We start from the raw sequence: 8,111 nt of genomic DNA on the forward strand, positions 1-8,111 counted from the left end.
AGTCCAGTCAGTAGAATCAGCCAATCAGAGTCCTGCAAAAGTGGGGCAGAGGGGAGGGCGGGGGAGCAGGGATTAGGGGAATCAGGAGGAAGAGAGGGAGGGGGTGGGGAGGGCTCAGGCACAGCTGGGGGCAGGGAGCTGGTCCAGAAAGGGCTGGAGGGGTCTGTCTTTCCACACACAGCTAGGGCAGGGTAGCCATGGCGCCTGAGGCAGAGAGGGGTCAAGGCTGCGGGAAGCTTGGACTCCAGTGTCTAAAGGTTGAAGGAAAGGGCAGGATGCTTGGCTTTGGCCCTCGGGCATCTAGGGGTCCGTATACCCTGAGTCCATGTCCTCTTTTTCTGTACACCCTGTGTCCATTCCCTTGCAGTTGGGATGGGGTAGGAGGAGAGGAGGGAGGGAGAGAGGCAGACAGACATGAATGAGTAAGAGGGAATGGAAAAGACACAGAAGCAGGAATAAGTGACTGAGAAATGGAACATAGACACAGAGAGAAAAGGACCGAGAACAACGGAGCGATGGAAGAGAGTGAAATGAGAGAGAAAAACAGGGACACTGCTGAAAAGCTGGATACAGAGCTAGAGACCAGGAGAGAGAGACCAAAGGACAGAAAGCACAGCAGGGACAGGGAGAGACAGACAGGGACAGACGGACTGATGGGGTAACTCAACCATCTCCCCTTCCCAGTCTGTCCCCTCATAGCTTCTCTTCTCTACACCCCACCCTCCTGCCTGGCACACAAGGCCAGGGCAGCCTTAACGAGCCCCGGGTGGCATCAGGAATGGTGAGAGAAACCTGAGCACGCCCAGAGTCCCAGCACCCAGCAGCCACCTTAGCAGCTGGGTCGGGGCTGGCACTTGCCCGCCCCAGAGCACCAGCGGCAGCAGCTCAGCTCCTTGACCCTTTCTCCGGTGGAGTATTATCACATTGAGTCTCCGAGGGAGTGACAGTTCTGTAGAGGTAGTTGATCCTATTTTTCCCGTTTTTCATAGGAGGAAACGGAGGATCAGAGAAGTTGAAAACTTGACTGATGTCACACAGCTTGTAAGTATCAGAGCTGGGATTTAAAGCAAGATCTGTCGCGCTCTGTAAATTCTTTCTCTGCTACATAACCCCAAAGGACTTCGGTCTAACTCTGAGGCGGAGATCTGAGCGCTGCCTTCCATCTTGTTCAAGGAGAGGGAGGGGAGAGCCAGTGCCATGCACTTGCTGGGATTGGAAGAAAACAGGTTGCAGCCACTCAGTTTCCTACAGCCAGCAACTCATCTTTCCCACTGACACGAGCCCTGGGGGTAGGGAGTAGAGGGGGACGGGGAAGTGGGAGGAAGGGGTGAAATGAGGATGGAGTGAGGGAAGGACACAAGGTGAGCAGATGGCAGCTGATAGGACGAACGGGCGGAAGCAGGGCCCTTCGTTTCAGGTGGTCCAAGACTCAGTTCCTCCCCCACCCCCTTTGGGAGAATAAGAATAGCTGCTTCTTTTGGAGGGATAGAGTTGCCACTTTATGCCTGACACTTTACGTACATAGTCTCTCTGTGATGGCGCCACTGCTCACTAGCTGGGTGACTAGCTAGTTTCTCGGACTCTCTTGGACTAATTTCTCATTTCTCAAATGAGAACAGCAGTACCTGCCTCATGGAGTTGTTGAGAGGATTGAACAAATTCATGTAAAGTACTGGCATGCCACAAGGGAGCTCAATACATAAATGTTGGCTAAATCGATGAACCCTTATTTTGTAGATGATGACAAACAGCTCAGAGAAGGGGAGTTACTTGACTAAGGTCACACAACTAGTGAGGGATTTGAATCTGTGTGTCTGGCTTTCAAGCACTACACATTTCTGGGTGGACTAGGGGTGGGAGGGGGGAAAGGCAGGAATGATAGTAAGGACTGGGGAAGCAGGAAATGAGGTAGGAAATGTAGGTCTTCTGCTATTTGGCTAGGTGAGAGCTTCAGGCAGGTTTGGGGAAGGGGTTGGAGAGCAAATTGGAGTGTGTGTGTGTGTGTGTGTGTGTGTGTCACACACCTCAGGCAGGGCAGGGAAGAACTGGGGCCTGGCTGGGGCAGGCCACTCCAGAGCCTAGCTCATTAGAGTACGTAATTACCTCCTGCGGAGAGAGCCTCGCCCATCTCTGTGGGGAGCTGCCAAATGCTTTATTAAAGACAGTTCCCAATGAACTTTAGAGGGTGAACTCTCAGACCCTCGGACGGATGTCCACCTGTCCATTTCTGTGCCCTGCCTTGCCCTAGGCACTTGGATCCTGCTCACGTTTCCCCTCCAGCACCAAGCCACAGCTGACTCCTTCCGTCCCACTGAGATCTCATCTTTTCCTTCCTCTGCTCCCCAGAAGTTCTGGCCTGGTCCGAGTCCCAGCGACGTGGCTATCTCAGGTTGGGTCTGGGGCTTCAAGCCCTTGTGGTAAAGAATGGGAGTGTCCGCCCTGAGCTGGCGCAGGGAGTGGCTGCGTGGGAACAGGAGCCAGGAAGGCGCTGGGGCCTGGGTTAGTGTTGGTCTGGAGAATGGGCCAGGAGGAGACTCGGATTAGTCAGAGGTATCCGGGTTCCGGCTGCAGGTTGTGTTAGGGCCCACGGTGGTGAAAAGCAGAGGAATTAGACTCTGGGGCCAAGGACAAGTTGGATTCGAGTCTGAATTAGGATTTTTTTTTCTCTAATTCATCTCGTTTTCTCTCCAGGCCTTTTGGCCTCTTCTCCCTCCCCAGAAATGCCTAATATTGGGGATCGAGAGGAGAGCCTTGAAACCCTGGGTCTTGCCTTCTTGAGCAAGTCCCATGGAAATGTCCCCCTTTGCCTCAATTTCCCCCACCTTGGCAAGAGGCAGGCTGAGGGCTGGAAAGGCTTTGAAGTCGAAGATGAAAGCAACAAGGGGATGGTTATGAACAATAACTCAAACATCAGCCCTAATAACCCCGGGGTAGATGTGGGTGGGGGCAGGGCCAAAGGGAGAAGGTGGCCAGGAAGGGAAGAGAGAAAAAACAACCCTGGGACATCCTCCCAATCGGACAGGAGAGGCCTCTTTCAATGGCCCCCCCTCGACCCCACGAGGGGCGCAGCTGGAGAGGACAGCAAGAGGGACCTGGACCCGGGAACTGAGCCCAGAACCACCACCTTAACCCTGGGCCCAGCAGGCCGGGCCTTAGCGGCTGCACACTGACTCCATAGGTCTCCGCACGCAGAACCTGCAAACCTCAGTACGGGCCCTGAGCCCAAGCCCCTTCTCTCCTCAAAGAGGGCGAAGATGCATGGGCCCAGGGCACCAGGCTTCCCGCCCCTCTGTGGGGTGGGCACAGGAGGGAGTTCATTACAGTGTCCTCCAGGGAGATGTGGGGGGGTCCCATTGGTGGGTCCAGGCATTCTTCCTGTGGTGGGCTCCTGTCCGGTTTGAGCAGGTCCCGGGAGCCCTCTTTAGGAACTATATTGATCAGGGAGAGTATGGCTCCCACTGGCCTGCTCTGGACAAACACGATGCTGCCCCTGGCCTCACACCTAGGGTGGGGCCCGCTGCCAGGGTGGGGCCAGGGCACAGGGATTGCACAGGACGGAGGAATGTGGAGCCTGTGCTCTGGGACCTGAGTCCAGGCTGTGGTGGTGAGGGTCACTCCAGGGTAGTCTTCACAGATGGGTGGGACTCTCGTCCCCGCGGGGGACCCCCGTGGGAAGGAGGCAGGCAACCAGTCCGCCGTGCCCTCTTTCCCTCGTTCATTTAAGAGCTGCGACGGAGGGCCAGGGGGAGATGGTCAGACACAAAGTGGTGAGAGCGGGAGGAGATTCAGGAGGGGGCGAGAAAGAGATGGAGGAAGATGCAAAGCAGGACACAAGGACAGTGAGTGGGAAGTCAACAGGGGCCAAATGAAAGAAGGCAAGCAAAGAGCCAAGGACACAAACAGCAGAGGGCTGAGGCCCAGCCTGGGGCACCAGCTTGGAGCCAGGTGTCCCCAGCGGCGGGCGGTGGGGAGACCACAGGTGTCTGGGCCTGGATAGTAGGGCTCCCACCCTCAGCAGGGCCCAGGAACTGCCTTAGCCAGGGCAGAGGGCAGAGGGCAGAGGTCGGAGGACAGAGCAGGCCTGCCGACGATTTGGAGGCAGGGGCCTGGAGCCCAGCTGATGAGGAGTCCAGCACACAGCTAGCTCATCCGCCCCTCTCCCCCCTCTCCGCCTCGGGGTTCCCTCCGATGTAGGTCATGAGGATGGGGTGGCTGTGGCTGAGGGCTGTCAGAGCCCCGCGGGAGCTCCCCTCCCCCATCCGTGCCCTTCCGTTGCCCCTTCCTCTCCGGGTCTCCCCAGCCCCCCAGGCAGGTGGGGGTGGGGGTGGGGGAAGAGGGAAGAGGGCGCCGGGAAGGAAGGTCCCAGGCAGCCAGCGCAGGAGAGGGGGCAGGTCCTGGCGTGTCGGGGCAGGATGGTTGCGGAGGCAGGATCTGAACCGCAGGGGCCTGGGATGGACAGTTTGCCGCCCCGTCTTCTCCCCAGCCCCCTGATCCCCACCGCCCACCTCTCACACCTCGAAGCTACACCCACCATCTTCTCCCCTCGCCTGCCCCCTACTTCCTCCTTTTCCTCTAACCCTGGGCCCAGAAGGAGGTCGGAGGGCCAGAGCCGAGGGTGGGGGAGCCCGGTCAGAACCTTCCCTTCAACTCCCCCAGCGGGGACCAGCCCCCTCCCCCAGCCGCCTGTAGACGGTCATATAATATTCATGAGCCTCATGAATACGCAATGTTTCATTATGGGGAGGGGGTCTCACCTAACTGTCTGCTCCCTTAGCATTCCCTAGATTACCGGGAGAAGCCGCAGCTTAAGGAAGAGGGGAAGGGGGGACCCCAGATATGGAGCCCGAAGAAGGGGGAGGGGGAACCGGTCGCTGACGGGCGGGCGGCCGCAGTCACCGCGGTGCCGGGAGGTTGGGGGGGGGGGTGACCTACTGAGAGGGACCCAGGAGCCTGGAGCCTGGCGCTGCAGAGCCCACTCACCGAGGATCATGCTGGGGACCCAGGCGCCCGGGGTTCCGCGTCGCTCTGTCCCGGGGGCCGTTCTGGCCGGGCTGGGGGTACGGGGGGAGGAGTCGGGGGAGGAGCAGAGGCCGGTCTAGGCGGAGCGGGGGCGGAGCCCGCAGCAGGTGAAGACGGGAGGAGGGGGGATCCGGGCACCCAGGGCTCCGAGAGGGGGAGTCCTGGCGGCTCCTCTCTCCCTCCCGCTTTCTTTCCTATTTGCTGCCCCCGGGTCTCCTGGATTTGCGGTGTCACTGCAGCCGGGGCTGGGGAACAAGACATCTGGAAGGCGGTGTGAGGTGATGGAGGACGCTGGAAACGAAGATGCCCGAGTCCTTGGGAAGGGCTGAGTCGGAGGGCGGGAAGTGTGGTCATGGGGCTGCCCTGCGGTGGAGGATGGCTAAGTTCTCTGGGGAGGCATGGGCCCCGAGTTGGGTGGGTCACCTTGATCCTCTCCAAAATGATGGGCTGGGCGGTGGTGGGGGTGGGGCACAGAGAATGTTTGGGTCCTACTTGTTTCTCTCACCTCAGAGCAGGGTGCCTGGGCGCTGGGTCTCAGGTGAACTGTGGGGTGGAAGATGGTTGCCAAGTTGATCTGTGACTGGAATCCAAATGCCTAGGTCCTTAGGGAAGGTTCCAGTGAACAGACTGTAATCAATGGATCCAAAAAGGTGGAAATAGAAGCTGGCAACTGAGATCATTAGGGAACCAGAAGATCCAGAACAGAGGCTCAACCTTGTGGAGATGACATGGGTTGGGGTGGGGATAGGAGTATCTATCCAGGGCCTGAACTCGGGGCCCTCCCACTAAGGTGAATTGGATGGCAGAGGACTGGTGGGAGGTGTTTGGTGAGGCGGAGGATAGGACAGAATGTATGGGCTGGGGACACTGTCCAGGGAGGCGGGGCGGAGTATGGGACCCTGGATGTACCCTAAAGACCAACAAAGGGACTTGGCCGAAGGCAGACAACTGAGACGCCATCATAAGACTGGAGTCTGTGAGTCTGTGAGGTGTCTGGGGAAGATGCAGCTGCTGCAGCCTGGACCTGTCTGTACCTGCCCCAAGAAGGAGGGTGCCAGGAGGCCTTCCCACAATGCCAAGCAGCCAGCATCAGGCCAACCCCAGACGGAGGGAAGGGAGGTGTGCCTGGGAATCGGAACACGTAAGATTTAGGGAGGGTGGCAGCAGGAAGGAATAGGTCGGTGGGAAGGTGGGGGGACTGGAATCTTAGAAGACTGTAGCAAGGGAAGGAGAATGGGGACCAGCATTCCTGGGTTCTGTAGGGAAGCTGGGACTAGATGGCTAATTAAAATACAGGAAGTTCAAGTTCCTGTTTCTGAGCCTTAGCAGTCTCGCGCCCTCACTGCGCTGATCTGGTTGGTTTGAAGGAAAGAGGTTCTGCACCTGCCAAGATGCTCCAACTCAAGGGCACGGGAACACTGGGGTTGCCAATGCCTTGAGCTTGTTCTGATCTAGAGGCCAGAGACCTTAGGGTCCTGTGGCCCTGCTGCTCAAGGCTGGCCTTGGGGGAGAAGGTGGGGTCTCCGAGCCCATCAGAGGAGGTCCTCTTGCTCTGGATCTGACCTCCCACTATGCCATCCAACCCTAGCATCACAAAGCCTGCTTCTCACCCCCCACATCTACCCCTCCTTGTCCCTTCCCACTCTTTTCTCCTCCTGCGTGGACGCCTAGAACCAGGCGTGGCTGATTGGTGATAGAGACCCCTTTGCCTTGTCCACCTTCCCACTGTCCTAGGGACTCTGAGTTAGGGAGGTCTCTGCAGGGTGGGGTGGTGGGGGTGGCTTAGCTTACCAAGGGCAGGCAGCTGGTAAAGGGCGGGGTGACCTTGCAGGCAGCTGGGGGTTGGGGGGGTGTGTAGTGTGTGGGGTGAATTCATTATTGATGAGCCCTGCACCCCGGGCTACTAATGAGCCCAGGCCGGCTGCTCTAATTGATGTCAAGAAACTTGAGACCCCCAGATCAGCTTCCCGCCTGCCAGCTGCCTCTCCTGGGCCCCTCCCCCTCCCTGCACCCCCAGCTGCTCTGTTCCCTTCCCAGGGCCTCCTTTCCATCTCTACCAACAGACAGGGAAAGGACTCAGGCCTCCCAGCCCCCCACCCTGGTCCCTCTGGATCACTCAAGTCTCACCGGTGGGAGGCAGACAGAGCTGGAGGGGCTGGGGGACTGGGAAGCGGAAGCCGACCAGAGCCTGAGAATGACAGTCCAGGGACAGAGAGGCTGGTGCTCGATTACATCTGCAGCGTTTCTGAGCCTAAGGAATTGCTCTCTTATATTGTGAGAGACCTTGTCATTCTCTGAGACTCCAAGCTACAGGCACGACACAGACACACCCAGGACACCAACCCAAAACTCAAAGCCCATTTCCCCTCCTCATTTCCTTCTCACAACAGTGTAAGAAGTCTCAGATCGCGCCCATGAGGTTTGGCTGATGCCACTCCCACCCCTCCCCCAGGAGGGGGGAGCACGGGAGGGATTTCTTTCCTTGAGAATTCCCAGGGCCTTGCTATGCCACAGCTGCTATTCTTGGAAATGCTGGGTGGCTCTACTTCATCAGGGCTCTTCTTCCCCATTAGTCCCTCTTCATTTATGGGCTCTGGGAAGAAGTTCCTGAGGTACAGGATTATCGAGAAGCCACAGATCGGAGTGCGGAGCAGCCTTGGTCTTTCAGGAGAGGGATTATGAGGTGATGCTGGCATTGCTAGGCAGGAGCCCGAGGTAATAAGACTAATTCCTGGCCCTGGCCGGGTAGCTCTGTTGATGAGAGCCTTGTCCCAGTACACCAAGGTTATGGGTTAGATTTCCGGTCAGGGCACATACAAGAAGCCAATGAATGCATAAATTAGTGGAACAACAAATCGATGTTTCTCCCTCTCCCTTAAAAAGAAGAGTCCTGGTGGTGCAGGACGAGGGTGAGATGGACCTGAGCCTCCCCCAAATTTCCATAAATTTGTAGCCTTGCTGCCCTCTGGTGGCTGAATTCTGGTCTAGCATGACATGGACAACCCCATTAGTTTTTAGCACACCCCTCTCCTTTCTCTTGCTGCATGTTAGCACAGGCCTTAAGGAGACAGAGGACCTTGAGGGGGCTCCCT

Source organism: Cnephaeus nilssonii, assembly GCF_951640355.1.
Source record: "Cnephaeus nilssonii genome assembly, chromosome: 6".
In the NCBI taxonomy this organism is placed as follows: Eukaryota; Metazoa; Chordata; class Mammalia; order Chiroptera; family Vespertilionidae; genus Cnephaeus; species Cnephaeus nilssonii.